General features: G+C 38.9%; 1 protein-coding gene across 3 annotated transcripts in view; it reads left to right on the forward strand.

The window, feature by feature from the left end:
* Positions 1-2,855: 2,855 nt before the first annotated feature.
* Positions 2,856-27,019, forward strand: part of zgc:77158 (solute carrier family 45 member 3) — a 60,557-nt gene continuing 36,393 nt past the window's right edge. Inside the window, exons 1-3 of one of the 3 annotated variants that reach the window (XM_057837900.1) lie at positions 2,856-2,952; positions 3,048-3,171; positions 5,656-5,759. The gene's annotated coding sequence lies outside the window, so the exon portion shown is untranslated. Of the gene's footprint in view, positions 2,953-3,047; positions 3,172-5,655; positions 5,760-19,005; positions 19,428-27,019 lie in introns of those variants that run through there. The other 2 variants (XM_057837899.1, XM_057837901.1) reach the window with 2 other exon arrangements.

Here is a 27,019-nt window from a genome sequence, read left to right on the forward strand (position 1 = left end):
ATGACCGTCATTTTGTTAGATGGGATTGATAATAAAATAAAACTCCAGTGACAGACAACAATAAAGTGCAGTAATTTAATTAATGTATTTCCTGGTGTTTTGAACACAATAGGTAAGTAATTTAGGTGCAAACTTTCAACGTAAACATCTTACAAGCAAAAAATATTAATTACAGTGGGGAGAACAAGTATTTGATACACTGCCAAAACCCATTGGCAGTGTATCAAATACTTGTTCTCCCCACTGTATATGCAGCAGCTCTAGAAAAAAAGAATTAAACCTGCTAGTGTTATCATAAATAAATAATAAATTATGCTTTACCACTGGTATAACTGGGGGAATAAAAACATGGCATTTTAGACAGGTCTATAATCATTACTTTAACCTTATACACAGCAAAGTCATTCACTTATGCCTGTGCTTCCACATTTTTTTATTCCTCATCACTGTCTATATATCTTTTTTGAAGGGCGGATTTTTCTTGAGGAAGATCAACTGATCCACATGTTCATGTTTAAGTAGACTGCGTTTCGTGGAAACAGTATGCCGCCCTTTCCACCATTTTAGTGAGTAATTTTTCAGGGTTAAAAACTCAAAATCTCTGTACCGCTTCACTCTTCACACTAGCTCTGTCTCATGCAACCAAACAGATCTGGCTGCCTTCGTCACTTCAAAGTCCGACTTTTGTTTTCCTAGGTGCGTTGAAAATCAATCGCTGCACTTCGCTGCCGTGGTGTGCAAACGGTCCATTGTTTTAGCATGTTGCTTTGTTGCCACTACTAGTTTCGTTTTGGCTGTGAAGAAAATGCTACGGAGTGTGCGTTACAGTGGTTTTGTTAGCTCTCACGTTTTTATGACACGCCTGTGACTATCGGGTAATGACGGCAACAACTAGCAGTTCTGCCGAAATGAATGGGAAGTTGAGGCAACCACGACGGCGGTCACAATCTCAGTGCGCGGTGTGGTGAATGACTCAAGCGCAGCATGTGAGGTAAAAGCTAAATTATTATCATATTAAGCAATGCATTGACCTAGGCAATGGTAGGTATTAGAGGCCGATTATTGTGCTCGCGATAGCCGAATTCTAGCTCTACGATCGGTTCATTGAATATTTAATGGCTAATTACTGTCAAATGGTAACTTTACTATCGATACAGCTGTATCTCTCACATGTAAAACTGGATATCCGGTCGTATTGGTTTATCGTTCTCTAGCTTAGTCTTGACCTGCCTGCTGATTTTGGGGCATTTTGAAGCATTCTAAGGGGGTCAAATTGAGCTCAAAGGGGCTGCGAAACAAACAATAACTATAATAATAATAATAATAAAACCGAGGAACCACAATAGGTTACCTAAAAAAACATTGTCACCTGCATGTCCATACTGTTCAGTTATGGATGTGTTCTAAGTCAAATAAAATCAAATCAACTTTTATTTGTGTAGACCAAATCACAACAACAGTTATCTCAAGGAGAAAACAACACGTTTTAAGGTACAGTAGCCCTACTCTGGATTTCGACCTACTTGAGCATTGTAGCTTTTTAAGAAAAGGAAAAAGAAAATTACACTAATTAAAATTGCTACATCTCCGTTATTTGTAGTGTCTTCTAGGTATTTATACATATTGACCCTCTGAGACCGGTTTTCTATTTTTTTTTTTTTTTTTGGTCCATTGCAATTAAATTAATTCGTTACAGACTTATTGTTGCCTGTAAGTTCCAACTTAGCCAGTAGAGGGAGCCGAGTGGTTGTAGTTATTTTGAAAGTGTTGTTTAAGTAATTGTTGTACCAAGTGTTAGCTATTGACTTATTGTCATGCAGTAAAAAAAAAACGACAAAAAAACATGCAAGTTTTCAACGCCAGTTTCTTGAGTTATCAAACACCATATCACAAATCATGTTCAACTGAAAATTTAATTGCCAATTCAATTGCCCCTAAGAGTACAAGGCTACGTTCTAGCGATGGTGAGATGAAGCCTCATGAGGCAGTGCACCACTTTAGTTAATTGGTTTGGGTTCATATCTCAAAGCTTCATGTACGCACGTGTGTATAATCACAGTCAGTGATTTGTTGATTTTTGTTGTGTGTGGCTGTTGGGAAGGAATTAATTTACAAAATATTGTCTGACCAAATCCTCTACATACATATATTATCACATATGTATATATAACAAATTTTCGAATGTAGTGCGCGTGCGTGTAAAAATTATTCTCCAAATTGTATTATCATAATATGCCATGTTGTGCAATGTTTTTTTCTGAAAATGCCATGAGCGTAATCAGGGAAAGGACAGTAAAAGTGCTTGTGTAACATTCATTCATTCATTCATTCATTTTCCATGCACGGTGGCTGAGTGGTTAGCACGTCAGCCTCTGAGATCAAGGGTTCAATCCCGGGCATCGGCATTCCTGTGTGGAGTTTCCATGCATGGGTTTTCTCTGGGAACTCCGGCTTCCTCCCACATCCCAAAACATGCATGGAAGGCTGATTGAATACTCTAAATTGGTAGTTTAAAAGGCATAACTTGAACATTGTTGTACAGGATGGGGGATTTTCATTCATTTTTATTAAATAAATAAATAAATGTGTGTAGCGCCCCCTAGGAACAAAACCAACATTTCATTTCATTTTTTAAGGTGAAAAAGGTAACAACGCAAAGGTTAAAACTTAGAACACATCAGTACTATATGAATGGGATACCATATGCGGTGCCCAGACTGCCGTTAGTACTACATCCAGTTTTCTTTGGGTGGGCAGATCGTGTTCGTGGGTGGGCACTGCCCCCGCCCTGATAACGCACCTGCCTGCCATTGAATTATGCCCTCCAGGTTGCTTCTTACCAGTTTATCCCGATTTGTCTAAACAAGTAAAGTTATGCCAATTCAAAAATACATGGACAATCGTGGATACCATACTCTTGGAACAGTGTCCTGTTGAACTACAGTACTTCTAGTATGATAATTATCACGTCGTTACCTCTTGCTAAATTTGATTTATTTTGAAAGTAAGAAGCGGATGTACGTTTCTCTCTCTTTGGGCTTTCACAGTGTTTGTCAGTCACAGCTGGCTAGTTGGCTGGCCTCAAGTTGAGCAATAGCGGACGGACGATGTAAGTGCGTCGGGAACGAGCGAGTCGCTGCATGGATTTCCCGGAGCGGATCGTAACGAAAGGTGAGTTTAACATTTACAAACCTTTCCTTTTTGATGTTATTTTGTATTCGCGACCGCCGTGATTTCCCCCCGTTTGTTTATTGTCCGTGATACCTTTAAGTGACGCTCGCATAAAACGAACCGATGCTAAGTTGGATGAAACTTTTCATTGTACGCTGCCTTTCAACGACGTTTGACTGTGTCTACGGCACGCAAAAGTGCGAGTTTAAATTCGGCATTTGGCGTCTACATCGGTTACTACCGAAGAAGAGGCCGCGATATTTGACGAGTGTCTGATATGTTGTGAATAGACGTTTCGGTCTGTTTGGAAGCTGCGAACCAAAGGTGTAATGTGTGGTTAGCATGGGTCCAGCAGCGTGGTGCTTTTGGCCAAGTTTTTCCCTCTGACGTGAAGCTGGCGCTCATCCGCCGCGCATACAAGTGAACGAACGTGCCACCGACACTCTTCCTAAAATAAGCCTCTATGCCTTTGTTTTATCGTGTGTACATGTAAAATTAGGCGCCGTGTTCGTCAGACCCCCACTGTTGTAACACATGAAAACACTATTGGAGGAGAGGGATGGAGTTTTGGGCAGTGGCCAACCTAGTGGTTGTACTGTGATTTTCCTTTTTCTTACTCAAGAGCTTGAATGGGGCTTTGCTTCTCCCTATTACTTTTCTGTTAGTAACATGCCACCCTTCAGATGACTACTTAGCTTGTTTTCTGATGGCAGACGTATGTCGACATCCTCAGAGGATCCCCACGGAAAAGCAATTACATAAATTATTAAATAATTGACATAAACCCGGTTTGCCCCTTTATAGGGCAAGTGACTTTGTTAATCATTAAAAAACAAACAAAAACAACAAGAACAACAACAACAAAACAGAATGTTACTATCACCTGGCATCCACATATGGGGGGATGACAATTTGGGTCATGTAGGTCAAAATATCAGCATTTGCGGCCTGTACAGTATGACCCAAATGTTATGACCACATATGTGCATGCCAGGTCACAACTAATTTCAGATTTTTAATTTCTTTTTTGTGTTTGATGAATAAATATTATAAACCAATAAAATCTTAATAAGAACAAAATTAATAAAATAAACAAACAGAAATACACTTTGGTTGTGGCTTCAAGTAACACTCTAGAGCAGGGGTCCTCAAATACAAATCTTGAAGGTCCACAATTATTTTTTTCATACAAGCATGGGTCCATTTATTAACGTTGGTCAAGTACAAGGCAGGTCGAAGGTGGTTTTCTTTTTAAATCCAGTGCATTCTGATAAAATAAAACTAAATTAACAAAACATTTTATTGACATTAAATAAAAATACCCCCCCCCCCAAAAAAAAAAACATGCAAGTACAATGTTTACACATGTACACTAAATAATTGAAAAGATCTGTCATTAAGGTGCAAACAATAACTATTGACAGTACATTTTGTAACAGTAAAACACTGCTGGACAAAAAAGAAAATGTGCAAGTAGTACAGTACATGTACAGAACATAAATGACAAGCTGTCATTAAGGTGCAAACATAATATTTATTGACAGTAACTTTAACTGTAAAACACTGCTCAATAAGAAAAATGGCATTTGGGGGTCCCAAAGCTGTTTACTCATATCATCAGCCAGTACTTCAGTGCGTCTTGTGGTTGATGAATCTGGGAGTTAGATTTGTTTGAATTTTGTTGTCATTTCCTCCTTTTCTTTTCCTTCGAACATTGCTGCCATCACTTCAGTCATGCACTCTTTTATTATATCTCCATCAGAGAACGGCTTCTTATGTCTGGCCAACACCCACGACACTCTGAATGAGCAGTCCGTTGCAATTTGTTTTGTCATCGATTCAAAAATAACCTTGCTTGACTCTTGATATGACTGCTTCAACCTGTTAATTTCTTGCCTTTTCATATCTGATTTAGGAAGAAACTTCTCTTCAAAAGAGCTGTGGTTTTTAACATAATGGTGTTTCATATTTTCACTTTTAACAGCGCAATTGTCTTTAAGCATATTAAGCACACAGGTTTGGTACTTGCAGTTGGTAAAATGGACGCATATTTGTCAGCCTTCCTCATTGAAATGGCGATTTTCATTGTCCACTTTTCTTCTCTTGGTCAACTTTGAGCATGCCATTTTGTTTGATTAAATCTTCCACTGGTGGCATGTAAACAAACAGAATAAAGTGTTGGGTGCGACTCATGTTTCAGATTGCTGCGGTCCGTTGCCTTTAGCTAGTAGCATGCAGGCTCTCTCAGCCAATCAGCGCATCCATGTACGCGCTCTCAGCCAATCAGCGCATCCATGCAGGCTCTCTCAGCCGATCAGTGCATCGTTGTCAGAACAAAAGTGGGAACATGGAAGATAATTGACTAAAAATGAAACAGAATTTAGCCATAGAATAGTAGCGCATAGCGATAGATCGGCGATTCATACAAATAATATATGTTAAAAAAAAGTTTCTTGAAAAGATCCATTTGCTCTGGGTCCGCAGAGAGGTGTTCTGTGGTCTGGTCGTGAACTGCGGACTGCTAATTGAGGACCCCGGCTCTAGAGCAGTGGTTCTTAACCTGGGTCTGATCGAACCCCAGTGGTTCGGTGAGTACATCTTAGGGGGTTTGGTGAAGGTAAAGAAATGCAGAGCCCTAGTTTATGATTAAATTTAGGCAAAGCGGCTTTTTAAACCAGGTTTTGAACTGGTTTGCTTCCAATTTACAGGCTTAATCAATTTATTTTAACTGCTAGTCCTCGATCTGATGGGAGGAGGAACAGGTTTGCTCAGTGGAAGGTTGACTCATACTTGGTATGAGGGAATATAACAGACCAATGGGCAGCGTGGTCTCAAATTTTGACCTGTTTATAAAACATGCTGTCAAAATGAGAAGAATTTTGAATGGGAATTTGCTAAATTATTAGCTTGCTAGGTGAGATTTGATTTAATTTTTAAATTTGAAAAAAACTTGCTTTATTATCTAATTCCGAAGGTTTCGGTGAATCCACATGTGAAACTTGTGGGGTTCGGTACTTTTAGCAAGGTTAAAAACCACTGCTCTAGAGTTTAAAAAAACAAATAAGCAATATGAAAAATAACAATAGCTGTTGAATTCATTTAAACTGGGAGGACTGGCTATGAATGCTCATATTTCTGTGATCGCTGATCCGAATAATGGCTGCCACCCCTCCCAGTCAAAATGGATTGGACATCTATCACTGTCAGTGGCAGCCAATAAGTTAGTGTCCTATAAAAGTATAAAATAAACAAGCAAGATAGATGGGTCGAGGGTTTACAGTATAATTATTCTTAATTGTAGACGTGCAGTAGTAGTAGAACTAAGGAGGGTTGGTTAACAAATCATTTCAGATTTGATTTCACATCTGAAGTTCTCTGTTTGCTTGATGATGCAACACAATACCAAAGTGTTACTAGGAAAACAAGTTATTTCACAAATACCAATATATAAATATCCCTTGTACATGATATCAGAGTCATGTGATGAGCTGAGTAAGTGTAGACACACAAAAAAAATCAGTCCTGATCATGTGTAATGAGTGTTTTTATAACAGCAATTGCATAACAAATGGATGACTCGTTCTTTTACTGAAACTAACACCCAAGTCCAAAGTTAAGACTTTCCCTTTACACTCCCAAATGAAGGCTATAATTCAGAGATAAATATTTTCCCTATATTAGTCCTAAAACGGCATTGTATTGTTTCCATTTTCACATTTCCAAATAGAATCAACACAACCTTCAGAAACCAAAGTGGCTCCAGAGGTTAAAAGGCTTAAATTTGTTACAAAAGAACATTTATTGTTACCCGTGTTGGCTCTGCCATTCACAAAGACCTCTTTCCACTCTTTTCCACTCTCCACGGACTACTCAAGCAGGTTATTCACTCGGGCTGGCAAAATAGACTCTTCTGTATTGTGCTGTTTGGCCGATATGTTGAACTCGCATACTCCTTCTCCTATTTCCAAACAGTAAAAAGCTTTTTTGTTAGGATTCTAGTAGGGCTGTCCCAAACGACTAATTTCCTCCCGATTAATCAGCTGACTATTTTTACGGTTAGTCAGTCAACTAATCTAATATATATATATATATATATATATATATTTTCTACTTTAATAATGAAATTTTTGTTGAAGCTTATTAATTCACAAAAACATTTTGGAACACCTACATACTTTATTAATGTATAAATAAATAACATAAATATCAATAATAAATCACAAACAATGCGGCCAAATGCTGCTGGCATTATCTAGTGCAAAAAAAAAAAAATGTAAATGGAAACACTGAGACTTCACATCTTTAATAGGAGTCAAAACAATTCTTACTCTTTTTGTGGTATATCATTGTCTATATTGTTCTAAATGTTAAAATGAATTGCAATGTCCCGGACAACCATTTTCAGAATACTTTGTGTGAGTTCAGATGCTTTTTCTGGTGTGCATTCCGCATTTTTGGGGGAGGGGAAAAACTGTTTAACTTTTGTTTGTTTTCACCTGAAAATAGATAAAGTAGAGGGCACACTGAAATATTACCACAATTATTTTGAATGAGAGGCACACATACTCACAGTAACAAAATTAAATATATAGTATTAATTTTATAGTATACTACTATATGTATATACACAATGATACTTTATAATATAAAGTAAATAACGTTAGTGCAGTCATGGATTACAGTGAGCAGGCCAGTGCTGTTTCCATGTAAATTTTTATTATATTATGTATATACAGGATATATGTATATATTTTCCCCAAGTGGGAGCTTCCATGATCCTAATAAATTTAATAATAATTTTAAAAAATATTATATAATTATATTGTATATATTAATTATTTTAAATGTATTTATAATTTATGAAATTGCACGTTGATACGACGCACATAATGGTAACTCCCATTTTAAAAAATCGTTACAAAGTTGTATGGACTTACAATCCGCTAGCTTGTTGTTTCTTGTTGTCTTCGAAAATTATACTTGGGTGACGGCGCTTCATGTGTTCGTTCATAGCCGACGTGCTACCGTGGTATGCGAGCTCAGTTTAGCTAGGAGTATACAATGGGGCACCCTCCATATTTTCCTTGAAAAAATTCCAGGCTGTGGCTATTCTGGTCCGCTTTTTTGGCTTTATGCCACTTTTACGTGTCACCAATTCTGCCCTTTTTGGTAACTGGCAGTGTTTTCAACTCCTCGCTGTAGTGAGGAGTGAACCGGTGATTCACTTGGCTCGTTGTCGGTCGGTTCGTCCGATTTCCTCCTCAGGAAGGCGGCGGCGTGCATAAAAACACCGAGAGACGTCGGATGGCTCTTTATGGATACTTTTATTCACCAAAACAAAAACGTGGGGCGGGCGGCCACTGAACTCCGCGCTACCCGCGCACTTTCCCAACTCACCGATCTCGCTCCCTCTCTCTCGCTCGCCCACTTTCTTCCTCTTTGCTCAATCTGACAATGCTGGTTACATTGAAATAACAGCGGCCCCCTTGGGGGTGCCAGTAACAACCGCTTGCATCGTGAGCGCCTGCCATTCTTAACTTTATCCACATGTAATTTTTTTTTTAACCCGTCATTACCCGTCGACGGTATGTTTTGCACGTCGACGCATTTACGCCATTGATGACGTCGACAACGTCGACTAGTCGGGACAGCTCTAGATTCTAGCGATAGCCATCTCATTTAAGTTTTGGTATTTGCCGTCTTGCCTGAAGTTGGGCTTTAAAAAGCATAGTTTAATTTGAAAACAATGCTCAAAATGTTAAGGCTACACAAACAGACTGTATTCTTATAGCAGTCTTAAAGGGTTTTAAACCCCCCAACCCAAAACCAAAGCAAGCCCAGGGATAATCATGCACTGGCAAGGACACCAAGCTACTTAAGCAGACTGAAGGCTTAGCGCTTTTAATCACTTGTAGACTCCTAAACTAAACTTTGAGGAGGAGGATGTGTTGTGCTTTCTGTGTGGAACTGGATTCTCAATGAATAGGTGTATATGTTTAGTCATACGCAGCTGGAAACTTTTCTTAAGCTTCTTATCATTAGGTGGCTACTGCAGGAGTGTTTTTATATAGCTGATAACAGTGATATATTTTATTTTCATCACTTTTTTCAGTGGTCAGCAGTCACGTGTCATTGTTCGGCCCCTTAGGGATGAGCTTAAACTCACTGACTGCCAATGATGCTGATAAACGTCCAATCCATTTGAACTGTCATCCTCCAAATTAAAATTGATTCAATGCCTAGCGTCATCAATAGTAGCGAATGTGTTCAGCTCCATAAATGCTAAAGGTTTTAATGGTGCTGTTTCTCTGGTATCAAGCTTTGCTAAGTTTTTTTCACATTGTAGACATTAAGGGTGTGGATTGCCTCATATCAGGCGATACAATTGGCATCACGATTCACAGGTCACGATTCGATCAGATTAATCCCGGTACTGCACTAGAAGACGATTAGTCTGATATTTGTATATGACTTTAGAAAAAAAAACAAATCAAAATGGACAGAGTACATTTATATCTATTTATTCCTGAAACCTCATCCAACACTCAAGTAAAAACGTTTTTGTTTGTTTGAACAACATAGGGCTTTCACTATTTTTTATCAACATTTTCTTTCTCGGTCTATATCTACTTAAATGCAGGATTATTAATACTCCGTGCCTCTGTTTATGCAATCAAAGCCAAAATGAGCCCAAATTTCAGACTTATAAAAGGACTTATCCATTTACTCTAGGGGTGTCCAAACCGATCCTCAAGGGCTGCTCTGGGTCCTGGTTTTTGTCCTACCAATTGAGCACAGACAGTTTAACCAATGAAGTTTCTGCTAAAACGAGCAGCACCTGACTGCAATCAATTGATTACATCGCATAGACATTCCTGGCACGGCCAAACTGTTCTCCCTGTATTTCTCACACTGTGAGAACAGTCTGGGACCCAGCCCATTAACGGCCTCTCGAGCAAGCACAATATCTACCGTCCAATCAGATTTGTTTATTTACATGACGTGTTCTTAACGAACAACGTCACTCTTCTGCGTCGGAAGTCATCTCCACAACAACACAGATGGCGAACAGGAGAGCCGAGAATATGTTCCAATCCACAGTAAAATCAGTTTTAAATGACCAAAAACACATCGACACAAGTCATTGACAACAGTCTGTCTCGCGCTAGCCATGTTGAATAAACTCCGCTCTCCTCGTATGTCTACTTCCGCGCGCAAGTCCCTCGTCGCTTTACTAACGTCACGTCTGCCCGTCGCTGATTGGTCCACTCCGCTGTCTGTTTGCTGTGGCTTGCTCCGCCCTGGGAATTTGATCCGCTGGACGGTCGCCAGACTCAATCGCTGGAACAGCGGTGAGACTGGTGTACCAGGCTAAGCATAGACTTCATTACTATTGACGTGACACTTCGTCATTCTTCGGGGCCGAGCCGCCGAGCTTCATTTATGAATAGTCATTCGGAGACTGCACACGCTCTTTCCAAGCCAGATTTAAGATTGGATTTTTGGAAGAACTACGAAAGCTGTAGCGCATGCAAACAGGAATGATTGTCTCAGGAGTGATTTGTTCGAGGATTCAAGGTAAATATTTTATTTTTCGTACCATGCATGCATTTTGAAACGTTGTGAAAAAAATCAATGGGAGAATGGGAACCACTACGGCATTGGCGTCATTCTCCAACATAAATACGTAAAATAGATGCATAACTGCCCTGTTTTTAGCTCTTTCAACAAGGAATCGAGGGAGTTTTACGTCCACATCTATAAAGAATTCAGTGATTGAAGCATTTATTCGCAAGAATTTTCTTCTTTGTATACACATGGAGTTTATTACACACGCGGCTTAAAGACGAGTCGCACATTTGCCATATTTACGTAAAATACATGCTACTTGCCCGGTTTCTTTTGCTTTTAACCAAGAATCGAGAATGTTTTATGTCCATATCTATAAAAAAAATTCAGGGATTTAAGCATTTATTCACAAGAATTTTTGCCAGAAAAGCTCTGTTTACACCAGGCGGCCGCTAGCCTCATTCGCTAACAGAGTAGCATTGTACTTCGACAATATACGTAAAATAAACGCTAACTGCATGGTTTCTTTGCTTTTAACCAAGAATCAAGACTGTTTACTTCCATAGCTATGAGGAATTCGGGGATTTAAGCATTTATTCACAAGAATTTTCACCAGAAAAGCTCTGTTTACGCCAGGCGGCCGCTAGCCTCATTCACTGACAGTATATAGTGTATAATGATTATAAAGGACTATTCTACTCCATAATACTTGTGATTGTATATAGTTTATTATTAATCTATTTAAATATTGTAATTGTTTCTGGATGTTTTCCTCAAGTTTCTGATGTGAAATTGAGTGATTTATTAGCTGTTGAAAACTTGCAATAAAAAAAAAAAAAAAAAAAGTTGCTATTTTGGTCAAAAACCTATATGATGTTAAATATTGCTATTGATCCTGAAAATATAGGTGGTTATCTCCACATTTGGTGATTTTTGTGCATCTAGTATAAAATCGGAGACTTTTATAGCTATTTTAAGTTGTGTTATACTATATAAAAAATAATTAATTGGGATTTTATAAGGGAAAGACTTTGAATTTTTTGATGCCGCTGCTAATGGAGACACATATATGGCTAACTTAAGGGCCTGTTTTGGTTTTAGGTCGGTAGCAGCTTTGGTTTTGAAAATATTTGAAATTTTAAAAAATACGCCTCCATGAATCGGCCTCGTTTCCCCTGTCATGTCAATAGGTTATGAAGTCTATGACACCAGATTGGTGAAAAGGTGTCGTCTTGTTTTGTTGGAATGAAATCCAGCACTCAGTGTCCCAATAGTTGGGACACCCCTGCTCTACTCGGATTAGTCTGTTGTTGTTACTTCAGCAGACTGCAATGCAATGCGACTGCGTGCTGCCAACTATTGGACGAAAGTAGAAGTGCAGCCACTAAATTGTTTATTTTCACCCAAAATGCATGTGTAAGGATTGATACAAACTTTAAATCAATACGAGAATTGCGTGACATAATATCACGATATATCTTAGAATCTTTTTTTTTTTTTTTTTTTTTAAACACCCCCAGTAGACACCAATGAGAATTTCTTCCTTGTGCGAGAATGCACCCTTACACAACCCACCCCTTGAATCTAACAGTTCATGGAGCAATGCTGCATAAAATTGCCATGCCAAAGTTTAGGAAAACCACTCATCATATTTTCATTCATTCATCAAGCCGTCGTTAAGTTGCTTTCCTAGATGTTGTTTTGTTTGTAATGTGTAACTTCTATAAATGTTGACTAAGGCTAGTGCACTAGGAGGGATCATTTTTTTGCCTTGTAATTCAGACAATATTTTGTACCTGTCTGCATTACGTTTAAGGTGCGTTTATAAATGCCACACTCTTGCAAGGGACGCCTGCATTTGCGCAGACTACGCCTGCGCAAAAAGGAGGAGCCTAGTCTGTGACGTCATCGTCCGCGCGGGTCACCTCTGAACCGGAAGCTTATAATTTTTCGGCGTTTTCAATACCTTCCCCGGACATATTCAAGCATAAAATTTACAAGCGCTTTCAGTCGTAAAAAAAAAGGAGCAGGAAAGCTACGTCTGTACCATTTGCCTCCATTGTTTACAATGCCGTAATGGCAGTGGCGCGCCGGGTGACGTCATTTTCTTTTTTATCCAATTATTATACGGATAGTCTGGCTATACAAGGTGGTTTAGGCGACGTTCACGAAATTATCCGCACTTCTAGCCAGTGTAATAAATTCTGCAGACAAGAGGTACATTAGTGTAGCGACATGCCATATAGTCTATACTAGGAGCGGGAACCTCAGGGCACCTCACGATACGATACAATTCACGATACAAGGCTCACGATAACGATTATCGATATACTGGTCCGAAATTTGATACATGATATTCTACGATACAACTGTTGAAACGAAAAAAGATATTTCAAAATAGAAAAAAATACTGTTTAAGTCATTTATTGAACAGTGACACCTTTTTTGTGCAACATTGCTGTAAAATATACATCTACTGCAAATTGTGTACCTGCACATATAGAGGAAACACACCACAACCACTGATATCTCTTGGAGAGATCATGATGAATGGCACCCTTAATTTCTTTAAAGTTAAAAAAAAAATTAATAGAGCTGTAGGTGTCTGTCAGTAGTTGAGCTTGGAGTGGGGCAATGATAAAATTGGTGGGTCTTTTCTTTGTATATGACCTTTGTTGCCAAAAGCATTGGTTTGAGCACTTCCCCAATCTGCTTCAGAATTTGAGATGTCGCACTCGGTAAGTCGCATTCTTCCTCACCTTAAAAACAAAATAAAACAAAAAATATTAGCTACTTAATAGCTTTTCAGTTTAAATCCTTCCTATTGAGTAAATTAAAAAAATATGAATGTTTAGAAATTAAAAATGCAATAATTACCTTTAAAAAAAAAAAAAATGTAGGCTACATTAATTATCATGCACATCACCTTATATATCTTGGAAGCTATTCAAACCATTTTTATAGCTTATTGTATCAAAATGGTAGTAATAACAGTTTGTGTAGTAAACTAGATGGAAAGTGGTACTCAAATAATATCAAATAAATCACTAAATTCATGTAGGCGTGTTTGATATTCCTTTTCATCCAGTTTAGGGTCCTGGTTTATTTTATATCATTCAACACCAAATATCATCAAAATAATACTTGTAAATTAAAAAGTCAATTACATTGCAAAACTTTCTTACCTCAAGTGATGAAAGCGAAGCACACAAACTCCGGTGTCCACTACGTCACCACCTGCCAGTGAACCTTATTTTTCTTAGACAATTCTTGCATACAGCAAAGTTCTTGTTCACTTTACTTCCTTTCTTGTTGGTGTAAAATCTAAAGTGTGTCCACATGTGTGATTTGTAGCAATATTTTCTCACTCTTTCCTCCACCGTTCTCACGGAGCTTTTTTATTTTTTTCAACCCACTTGGAGCTTCGTCTCTTCTTCTCTAGACGACTTGTGCGCACTTTACCTTCACCGCCACTCATGAGCGCCCCTAGTGGGCCGCCAAGGAATTGCTCAACAAACATTGAGCAGTTTACAGCATTCATATTCCATTGTATGGCCAATATGTCAACTAAAAGTATCGATACTTGGCGGGAACATATCGATAACCAATCGGGTTGCAAAATATCGTGATATATCGCTGTATCGAGATATTGTCACACTCTTCGTGTATACTATACATTTAAGACCATTATTCGTCCCAGTGTGGTCCCTAATAAGCTGACATGCAGTCTTTGCTGCTCTTTGATCTTTAGTTGTCTTTCACTTGCACTTTTGTGTCTGTGCTGCCTGAATTAAAGATGTGAATGGTCTTGCAACTAATCATTTCAGAAGTGATATGATGGGCTACTATGTGATGTAATTGAAGTGCAATATTTTTTTTCCAGATGTTTGACGAATGCAACAATGTTCCAACTCAATTGCGCTTCCATTGAGTTTCCGCTGTTCTATTTGCATGGTTTGCCAATCGCTCATCTCACTGGGAAATTTAACAGAGTTAATTGTTTAAATCTGCATGTTGCTTCTTGTCCTAATCTGTTTAAACAGGCATCAATCAGTTTGCACCACATTGCTCATAAAGTTTACTTGAGTCAGTTTAACTGCAGGAGTACTGGTAGTAGTACTGATCAAAAGCAAAACATCACATAGAAAATGTGCTCTCAAAGTTACACTATAAGGCCATCATAACTCGCTTCATGGAGGGCTGAATATTCTGCAATCAATTTCTTCCCCTCCTGAATCTAGAATTGATGAGAAACAGAGAAGCAGTTCCCAGCTCTGGAAAGGTCAAAATTCGAACAGCCACCATGCAATAGTGCTCTGCAGCCAGCTGGACCAAAGTGGAAGACCTTAAATACCTCCGTAATGTCCCAACACTAAAAAGAAAAGTCGGCTACCCCAACAACATGGAATGTCACCATTGTGACATTTTCATTGTTTCTGATATTGTGGCCACTTTTACAGGGTTAGGCTTGTCTTGCTGGCATTTTAACTTTTCAGTACTTTTCAGTAAAGTAAATATTGACTATGCTTCTGATTATTTGTCTCTTCTTTAAACCTTCTTTCAAAACCCGATTCATTATTAATATATAATATAGTATAATAATACATATATAATAATTTGGGGTTCTTGAAAGTTTCTTTTCTGAATAGGTCGCTTTGCCAAGGAAACAAAACCCATCACTAGTGAATAGTTCTTAACTTTACAAGAAGTTGCCATTTAGCTGCTTTAAAGGTTACTACATACGTTTAATGTCTCTTTTTGTGAAAATTTTGATAACTAATTGAATGCCCATTTAATTCTCTTTTCCAAAACATGTTACTCAGATATATATACAGCAAAAGGTTTGATATTTTTTTTGCACATTAAATTAGATTGTATGTGGTCAAAATTATTTGGCAGCACTTTTCTAAATTGGAGTTATACGGCGAGCAATTATATTTACTAATTTACTGCCATTGACATTAATAGACATCCAATCCATTTGAACTGGCACCTAGTGATCAATCACCGGCCAGCCCCTCACATTTCAAATGAATTGGAAGTCTATCGCTGTCAATAATGATGATGATAATACATTCTATTTCAAAACGCCTTTCAAACACTCAAGGACACTGAACAATAGATTAAAAATTAACAAACGCAAATTAAAAGCAGGATACACAAATTAAAAGCAATAGAAAATTAAGACTTCAAGATAAAACAGAGTTAAAGATCAAGATGGGTAAGCACGGTTGTGATGTTGTGAAATTTTGGGGGTAGGGAGTTCCAGAGCTGGGGGGCAGAGTGATTAAAGGCTCAGGAACTAAAGGTGGGGAGGGGGGCACGAGGGACAGAAATATGGAGGGAAGAAGAGGAACAAAGTGAACAGAGGGGAGTGTTAATACAGAGGGGGTTAGATATATAGGATGGGGCCAGGCCGTGAAGTGCTTTAAAGGTGGCACACAGACATGGCAGACAGTGAGTTAATAAACTGCAGATGTGCCACAAAGTAAGCCATAGAAGTGAAGAAAATCCTATGTTCAAAGTAGTTCTTTATATCTTCATTTCCTTTGGATTGCTTTAACAATAAACACCCCATTTTTGTTGTCCAAAGCAATGTGCTTTGCTTCACTTCTACCCAGCTCTCCCTAATTCCATTCACTGACATCACTTAGTTCTGCCCACATGGTTAAAGTGTAGGTTAGACTGCACTCCCTCGAAAGCAAAACAGCCTTCGGTCCAGCTCTCATCTCATGGAAGGCATAGAACAGATGGCAGATGAACCTATCACTTTTCTCTAATTTATCATTAATGAGAAGCACTGCTTTGACGCACTCGGATTGCTAAAGGCACAGTCTCAGTCCAGATGAGAAAGCCCTAGAGCGAGGCAAACAATGACTTGTCCTTTGACGTTTTCCCATAGTGATAAGGACTTCGACAGATGTTTGCACAGCAGTCACACTTGCATGGCCTCTTGTTGCCTAATCCAAAACTTCTATGTATGGTAATGTAACTTTTTTCTTTGTTAAACACTGCGTCTTATAAGGGGAATCGGAAATGGATCTGATTGAATGTAAGATGGGAAACCTTTGATATGTGAGATGGCAAGAGGATGGACTTCATGACCTCAGTTGAAGTGCCTACAGCTACCTTGAAGCTCTGTACTGTTGTAGACTTGTAAAGTTGATATGTCTACGTGTGTAAAGGGTGCACAAACACAAGGCCGCCATCAAATTAGTGTTGGGGTTAGACTACTGTTGATGGCAAACAATGTGCGGTTTGTGCATCCATTTTGGCAGCATAATGTGCCATGGACGCTTGATTCATGGTGCATAATTAAAATGGACTGAAGAGAAGATTTGTCTTAATTAAGTTTTTTGTTCACTGGCATGCGCTTTTTCGTTCTGTCTACATGCAGTTCGCTGTTCCCTAGAGTGCTCAGCGTGGCAAAATTAATCGCTCGACTACGACTACCGTTATGGGAGCAAAATCATTTCATTTATGAAGTCTTAATTTGTCAGGTTGTTATTGAATCCTTAAAGAAGTTGATGATTATTTCTAGCCCTCCCAGTCAAAATGGATTGGACATCTATTGCGTTCAATCTTTGCGAATTAGTTAACCGTCTCCACAGACTTGGAATCTTCAGAATAGCATCCTTATTGCTACACCTCTCGCTGTGAAAAAACATAATGCACGTCTTTGGTACTGAATGAGTTAATCATATTTCAAAGTGAAATGACACAGTCCTGCCAATGGTTTTGTGTCCGGCCATGTATTGTGTTGGTGTGCACCAAATGGTGTCTTTTTTTTATCATGCTGTTCTACAAACCCGATGAGTTAAGTTCTCAAAAAATGCAAGCCAATGGGTGTTCATGTTCACTCTCTTTTTGAAACATCCACGTCACGTATTTACTTAAAGGTTAATTTGTTGTGGAAGCACGCAATGAGTGATGAATTCCTCCAATCCAGTCATTGGTGTTTTGAATAATGCAGTTGACATTTCAGCTGAAATGGCTCTTTGCTGTCATGCTTTGAGAAGTCGCCCTTTTGCTCTATTTCTGGCACACACTACGGGGTTTCTTGGTTTATATCAAAACAGCGCAGTGTGTCATAGCTTATTATGGGCAGTATTGGGTTTGGCAATTGCTAGAGAACGCATGCTTGTGGAAAAGGGTGCCACGGATTTTAAACTTTTTTTCTGGGGGTGGATGAGAGATTGCACGTGTGTTTCAGCCAAAGCTTATAATTAAAGTGACTAAGTATGTGAACAATAGAAACCTCATCCTGGGAAGGAGAAACAAACAAAAGTACTAAAGTTGAGGGAGAAAATATCTGTGTGAAAATATGTGACGACTGTTTTGAGCAAAGTAATACTACCATCAGGAATTGTGCTGAGTGGCTGTAGCCGCAGCCTATTGTATGACCTTGTTATAAAATTTCACTGTTATCAGTCAGTATTTTTAATGGTCCTCCAGAACAAACAGGTGATGATCAACCTTTACCTAAATTCCAGGGAAGCTACTTCAATTACACGGTTGCAGCTGTTCCATCTTCATATTGATCGGCCTCTTGGCTCCAGAAATGGAGATTCCTTCAAGCCGGTTGCAAAATAATGATATTATTCCCACCCCACCTCCTTCCAACACTAACCGTCATCCCCATTAGAGGTCCCTCGGCTCCGCATTTTACTTTCCCCTTAATTTTATCAAATTAAAAGCCTTTCTGTACACGGCAAATCTTTGCCTTATGCCTTGCGGTTGACTCTTTGTTAGTCATAGAAGTCTCTTTGAGTTTTTGTCTGCTTTTCGCAGGTGCCGGATCAAAATAAAAAAACAAACATATCAGATCAAAACCAGGAAAAATCCTGTTTGTTCAAATTTCATCAATATTGGTTTTTTTTTTCTCTTCAATTTGTTGACTAACATGAAGTGTGTTTTGTGTGTGTGTGTGGGGGGGGTGCTTCTGAAGATTGTGCCTGATCCCAATTTTGCACCAAAAATGCTTTGGTAAAAGTTTAAAATTGTTCACAGATAAACTGGTCATGCAGAAATCTGGACCTAACAGAGTTTGAATTTGAAAGAAAAGTAATTTGAGCATTTGGATGGGAGGTGGGGTTATAGCCATGCCCTAGCAGACATTTTGGCATGATAGTCAGGGAGCACAATACAGGGTTAGGATTACTTTTCGTACATGCTGAATAGTGAGATGATTTGCTTGGGGGAAGAAGACCTGTGTGGGGTGGTGGTGGTGGTGGTGGTGGGGGGGGGGGCTGTGATGTTGTTTTTTTTCCTCAATCGTTGCCTTGAGCTCATTTTATAAAAGACAGGTGACTCAAGTGTCTTCCTTTTACTTTACCTTGTGAGAGCCGTTTTTGATTTGCCCACCAAATCTCAGGTGTGTTTGTGGTCGGTGTTGTTGTTGTTGTTTTAAATTTTGATTCACATAAAGACCGAGATTATTATGCATTGGGATCTTTGCAATTCCCACCTTACAGGCTCGGGCAGGGAAGGAGTGAGAAAGAGTGACTAATGGGAGGGAAGGAGGAGGAGGCAACAGTGACTGTAGACGGAAACAGGATAAAGAAAAATTGTCTCACAGTGGAGTAAGAAGCTAAAAAGCTTGGCCAGGACTGTTCTCCGATTCTAGAAAAGAAAACTGGACACCACCCTCCGTTATTTGTATCATGGCCTTTTTACATCTCTGAGTGGTCAGTATCCTTTTTCTTATTACCTCATTATAGATTACAATAAATTATCATGATTCTTCTGTAATTCAGAAATGAATTTGGCTGCTTGATGAGATTAACATTATTTTATATGAATATATATACATGTATCTCACACACTATATTAGGGGTGTGACAAAATATCGATATGGTGATTAGGGCTGCAGCTATCGAATATTTTAGTAATCGAGTAATCAACTGAAAATTCTATCGATTATTCGAGTAATCGGATAAAACAAATATATTTTTAGGTGAAGAGCAATTATAAATATACATGAGAAAAGAAGACATTTCATCTAATGTATATTGTTGATAACGGCCAACAATTGCATCTCTGATGTAACTAGAATAAAAAAAAAAGACAAATTCACTGCTTTCACTCAAAAAACTTTTAGATCTTATTGGGAAAAAAAAAAAAATATATATATATATACATATATAATCTTACCTAAAATGCCGTTATGCTTGATAACACACCTAACTTAAAAGTTAGGATTTTTTCCCACGTGTTTCAAATGAATTTCTATTTGGTTCAAGCCATTTTTAAGTTCTAGTTAAGTTTTAAGTTAGTCTAAACTGTAAGTCCTGATGGGATTTTGAGTTTTTGCAGTGTTCAAAATAAATGTATGATACAGGCTGTATTGGAGCACATTAGGGACCAGTGCTACTACTGAGCTAAAATTGAAAGTTAGCATTATTAAATTTTTATTTTACACCCTCATCACTCCACAACGCTATGTTATGTTAAAGCCTGTATGTAAGACACGTTAGCCACGCATTGACAGTGGTCAGAATTAATAGAAACCTACCCCCCCGCAGGGCTAACGTTACGTGAGGTAGTGACAGTAACGCTAATCTTATTTATTAGCGCTTAGTGCTCTTTATTAGCGCTTAGCGCTCTACTGCTTTAAGATGGCGGTTGTTTACTAACGCCGCTGACTCTGTCATTTTGCATCTAGTTCAACATACATGTGATCTCTATGAGACACATCAGACGCTACCTGCTACCAACGTAGCATCGTGCGGGCTAGTATTTAGCAATGTCGGTGTCGTTTGTAGCGGCTGTCGGCTGTAGTAAGTATTTTTTTTTTTTTTTTTTTTTTTTTGCTTCTTCCTCTACACACGTGACATCAGCGCCTTGTCCCGCATTAAAAGTAGTCCGAGCAAAACGTGATGCTTAAAGTTGTCAAAATAAACGATTACTCGAGGTGAATAAAATTACTCGGATCAGTTTTTAAACTCTAGTTACTCGAGTTGCTCGAGTATTCGTTTCAGCTTTAATGGTGATATGTTGTGATACTTTGCATTCCAAAAAGTTATCGATAAGAAACAAGCAAGTTGCTACAAAAAACTCTATGACTGCCATTGATGGCACTCGACGCTCAATCCATTAAGACCGGGAGGGGCAAATGAACGTTTGTTCTTTGGAAACCAGAGCATTCGCAGTCATTTTTTCCGATTTTCGGGGCATTTACATTTCCCTTTCTGTTCATTTTTGTGCATTTACAGGTCACTTCCTGTTGAGTTTGAGTCACTGCCTATTCATTCCCTGGTCACGTCCTGTTCTGTAATCCAAAATCAAGAGGAAGTGAGTCATAAAATGCACGAAAATCAAGAGGAAGTGACTGAAAATCAAGAGATAATGACCTGAAATGGCCGAAAATTACCTCGTTGCCTGGCATTGGCAGCCACTGACGGATATAGAAGTGGGAGGGGCCCTTGTGAAGTGGGAGGGGTTCATTCGCTGCCACCCTCCCAGCTCAAATGAATTGGACGTCTACTAGTGAAGGATGACGACCAGTGTATCAATCATTGTTGTATCGCCATATCGTGAGATCGTTATTGTGAGCTTTGTATCGGAAATTGTATCGTGAGGTACCAAGAGGTTCCCACCCCTACACTATACAGTGCACCCCTGCAATTCTGTCAAATAATGCTCAATTTCTCCCTGAAAATGATTGCAATTACAAATGCTTTGGTCGTAATATCTTCATTTATTTTGCTTGCAATGAAAAAACACAAAAGAGAAGGGGGAAAAAAAAAATCATTATCATTTTACACAAAACTCCAAAAATGGGCCGGACAAAAGTATTGGCACCTATGAAAAATCATGTGATGTTTCTCTAATTTGTTTAATTAACAGCACCTGTTACTTACCTGTGGCAATAACTAAATCACACTTGCAGCCAGTTAAAATGGATTAAAGTTGACTCAACCTCTGCCCTCTGTTCTTGTGTGTACCACATTGAGCATGAAGAAAAGTAGACCAAAGAACTGTCTGAGGACTTGAGAAGCAAATTGTTAGGAAGCATGGGCAATCTCAAGGCTACAAATCCATCGCCAAAGACCTGAATGTTCCTTTGTCTACCGTGCGCAGTGTCATCAGTAAGTGTAAAGCCCATGGCACTGTGGCTAACCTCCCTAAATGTGGACGGAAAAGAAAAAATGACAAGAGATTTCAACGAAAGATTTTGAGGATGGTGGATGAAGAACTTCGACTAACATCCAAACAAGTTCAAGCTGTCCTGCAGTCCGGGGGTACGACAGTGTCAACCCGTACTATCCGTCGGCGTCCGAATGAAAAGGGACTCTATGGTAGGATACCCAGGAAGAACTCACTTCTTACCCAGAGACATAAAAAAGCCAGACTGGAGTTTGCCAAAGCTTACCTGAGAAAGCCAAAAATGTTTGGAAGAATGTTCGCTGGTCTGATGAGACGACAAAAGTAGAGCTTTTTGGGAAAAGGCATCAACATAGAGTTTACAGGAAAAAAAACGAGTCCTTCAAAGAAAATAACACGGTCCCCACAGTCAAACATGGCGGAGGTTCCCCGATATTTTGGGGTTGCTTCGCTACCTCTGGCACTGGACTGCTTGACCGTGTGCATGGCATAATGAAATCTGAAGACTACCAACAAATTTTGCAGCATAATGTAGGGCCCAGTGTTAGAAAGCTGGGACTCCCTCAGAGGTCACGGGTCTTCCAGCAGGACAATGACCCAAACACACTTCAAAAAGCACTAGAAAATGGTTTGAGAAAGCACTGGAGACTTCTGGAGACTTGGCCAGCAATGAGTCCAGACCTGAATCCCATAGAACACCTGTGGAGAGATCTGAAAATGGCAGTTTGGAGAAGGCACCCTTCAAATCTGAGATCTGGATCATTTGGCCAAAGAAGAATGGTCTAAAATTCCAGCAGAGCATTGCAAGAAACTCATTGATGGATACCGGAAGTGGTTGTTCTCAGTTATTTTGTCTCAAGGTTGTTCTCCCAAGTATTTGGTTGAGGGTGCCAATACTTTTGTGCGGCCCATTCTTGGAGTTTTCTTTAAAATGATAATGAATAAAAAAAAAAAAAAAAAAAAAAAAAACATTCTCTTTTGTGTTTTTTCATTGCAAGCAAAATAAATGAAGATATTACTACCCAAAAAATTGTAATTGCAATTATTTTCAGGGAGAAATTGAGCATTATCTGACAGAATTGCAGGGGTGGCAATACTTTTGGCCATCACTGTATATAATTTTTTTTCCCATTTTGCCTGAAATTTCTATCGGGTTAGCACATTGTTGATTTAACTAAATTAGAGATATACTGTTAACAATTAATTTGAATATGGCCTCATAAAATTGTCATAATTATGACATGACACCTGCCATCAACATGAATGAATGCTTATGACAGATGTAATTAAAGGCCGAGTTATGCTTCTGCGGCAGACCTGCGCCGTCAAGGCAGACCCGATTTGTGACCCTCCGCTGTAGCCTGTCATGCACTTCAAGAAAATCTTGAATTGTGTGGCGTCAGCGCACAAACATTGTTTTGTACATGCAAAAATGGACCAAGCTAACAGGAGTATCAGCGAAGAGCAAGTGCGACAACTTATACAATGTCTCGTCAAGACATTATAAAGATGCCTTGCCAAATGGCAAGGTCAGCGATTGCATAAAAAATGGAAGAACTACCTAGACAAGTATGTGTGTGCTCAGAAGCGAATGGCCACCCAAAGCGGTGACCCAGTTGGCCAAAAAGTTGGTCATATTTTTGGTTGGTGCACTTCATCATTTATTGTGTACATATGTTTGCTGTGAGTCTGTGACTTATTTACATGTCACACTTCAAGTATATGAAGAATAAAGCACAGGTTTGGTGTCAAAAGGGTTGTTTTGATGTTTAATTTTCAACAAGACAGCTCACACACTTGATACATCATCACTGATTGAGAGTGCCTCGGTGCTTATATAATAACGTGTTTACCATCGAGGCTTCCAACGCAGTTTGGGAAGTTCCATAGCTGCCAGAAATCTACCATGGCTCTCCACTGGCTGGTTGTAGGACACGACAAAAAAAATCGGGCTGGAGGGCTGTCCACAATTCTTTGCAGACCCCGGACAAAACGCTGGACACAGTGCTCGACGCCAGTTTGAAGCTAGCTGCCACAGCTTGCTGGCTTCCACCCGAGTCTAGAAGTCTATGTGCGGCATCGACAGTCAGACGGACCACCTCCGAAACAGTCTTCTGCGTCGACTATGCCTCAACATTTGTATGATGAACATTTGTTTTTCAATGTTGTTGTTCAATGTTGATGAGCTGAAGATCCAAATTCAAGCGTTCCACCTACGTTGGCATTATTTTTTTTTCTCCGTTGGCATTGTATAACCGGATGAAAACTAGACGAAGTTGACAAGAGTCCCCCAAAACCCTACAAACACAACGCTACACCCCTCGCGTGGCTTGGCGGTGAATTACAGAGCAACACGTTCCCTTGCCGCAGAACTATCCAATTGTGATTGTCGCCGTAGTCGCTTCGCCGTCACCGCAATGCAGAAGCATAACTCAGGCTTAAGTGTCATTTCTTGAAGTTGTATCACTTTCGATTAAATGGACTCCATGCACAGGATAAGGTGAAAAGTCAAACTCGGCAACAATTTTAAGGATGGTTTGGAAATCTCGCCTTCTCCCATGCATAGAATACATTTGACAAGAACAGCTTCAGTTGTATCTGAATCAGGGCTGGGTTTTGCCAACAATGTCACAATACAATACATATCATGATGGAAGGGTCACGATACATGTGTATCCCAATCCATGGACTACAAGGTGATACAAATCCATTCCCAAATATAACAAAAAAAAAAATCAGATATGTACGACACGCATATTTTAATGTTGCTGGATATTAAAAAAAAAAAACAACAACTGTTGAGTCCTTAATGCTCTTAACATTGAGCTTGTCACATGGTGTGCTTTCAAATACAGTTCATTTGGCTCATCTCTATTGTCGTGTCTAGTCAAAATGTATAAGTAGCAATAGTCGCTATAGTGAAAACTAGGGAAATCTTAATGAATAAACTATGTCAATTAGGCCTGCACAATTTATAGTTTGAATATCGCCATTGCAATATGCACCTGCGCAATAGTCCTATTGCAGGATGTGCTATTATTTTTTTTTAACACCTAAACTTTTGGTTTGCTTCATAAAAGCAGCAAGTGTGCCGAATTATGGCCTCCTGTATCCCTTTCATATGTAGCAATCTTCATCCTTCACAGATAAACCCCCTTAACCTCGATTAAACGGAATCATGAATACAATCATTGTGTATATCGCTGTTTTGAAATTTTTTGAACTTTCAGTTCATAAAAAATAATACAACAAAAGTAAATTGAACTACCTTAAATCTATATTGCAACAATAAAAAATAGAGAAACTAAGATACCATTTTTACCGTGAAGAACATGATAAATCATTCATATTAAGGAATGTAAAAGAAAAAAAATAGGACTACGAGGATAAACGAAAAAAACAAGGGGGAAACTCAGGAAAAACAATCTAATAAAATTCTGAGAGCAACACACTAATACTAAAAAATAGTGAGTCAACCAAAATCTTCCCAATTGGAGCCATTCAATCATCTGGTGAAAATTCTTCTAGTTTTAAGATTGCAATATACGAGTATATCGCAAAACCCCCAAAAGTCACAATGTAAGTTTTTTCCAATATCGTTCAGCCCCAATATCAATACAGTGTTCGTATCGATTCTACAGCCTCTCTATCACGTGTATTGTCAACAGGCCTGTGATTATATATTCCCCATAATGATTTTTTTTCTTTCTTTTCAGCACACACCTAATCTGAATGCAGGACGTTCCTAATATTTTGAGCATCATGTCACTGATCAAGGGAACCAAAATATTAGGAGCATCCTTCATTAAAATATAACAGAAACTGTTCCTGTCAGCTTTGCATCAAAATTACATAATTTACCCACTGACTCTTATTTACCTCAGTCAAGCATACATTCATGTTTAAGACAGGTCTCATGTCATAATTAATGACAGTCCTATGAAGACGTATTCAAATACAGTGTTACCTGCCGATATACATAATTAATCCTGCAATATTAATCCTGTAATCCTCATAATCTGTTCCATCAACTCTTTGTAGTCCTCCCCATTCACAATACCGGCAATAGGTGTTCCCTGCCTCGAATGCTCCATTCTGTAGCATTGGGTGATCAGGCTCATTGATTCACAATGGGCTACATGACTCAACAGTCTTTATTGTGTCATTTGCATGGGTGAGCCAGCGAGATAACTGGTATTTCCCAAAAGTTTTAGTAGCCTCTGTGTAAAGTGAGTCTGCTTACACAGATGAGGTCATCACAACTTTTTGAAGGTTGCATTCCTCTCATATTCACCTGATAAGTGCTCACTTTTGGGTGGTGGTATGTGGACCTCTCCAGTGTAACGGTGAGAAAATTTAGATTTATTTGGTTTAACTGCAAGCACCGTAGTTATGGATGTTTGGCGCAATCATTCAAAACATAATTTACTAGTTATATTAACTGGATGATAATAACAACGAACTTTTCTAACAAGACAATTAAAAAGGTCATCTGTCCTGAGTGTTTGCTCACTTTAAGGACCTCACTGAAAGTGATGACCCTAACCAGCATGTAATCTTAAATCCACATTCATCATCTCTGACGGTGCCTTTCACCTAAAATCTTGTGACCAATTTAAGATTTTAAAGACTGTACCATTTGGAGGCAGAGTGTTGTTGCAAGTATTCTTGTCCTACCTACCTTAATGATCAAAAGTATTTTTGTGTGCAGAAACGATATTGACTGTATTTTATGGGTGACTAAAGAATGCCACCCTTGTCGTGACAATGCACTGCTACTTAGTGGTAATTTAATTCATTAACCTTAGCCATAACTGCAATTACGTCTGGCCTAATCAAAACTTTAATTATCATTAACAACCAGATCTGGTTACACTCAACCACAAAATACATTGACATATCATCAATGCTGCAACAACTAATGGATTAAAATCCATTAATAAATTAATGACCAACGTATTTGATAATCAATTTTTGCCAACAGTTATGAGCAGTCACGTTTAGGTCCTTGTTTGTATGTAATGTGAGACTGCGCGCGCGACAGTAATTAGACCAAAGCACTTTTCAGACATACACTAAACTCTGTTTAAATCCCGGGTGTTAAACGGGTAGCCCTTATGTCTGAAAGCAATTTCCCGGGTCGACTGAAACGGAGATGACACGGACATTTGCC

The sequence above is a fragment of the Corythoichthys intestinalis genome, chromosome 5, assembly GCF_030265065.1.
Source record: "Corythoichthys intestinalis isolate RoL2023-P3 chromosome 5, ASM3026506v1, whole genome shotgun sequence".
In the NCBI taxonomy this organism is placed as follows: Eukaryota; Metazoa; Chordata; class Actinopteri; order Syngnathiformes; family Syngnathidae; genus Corythoichthys; species Corythoichthys intestinalis.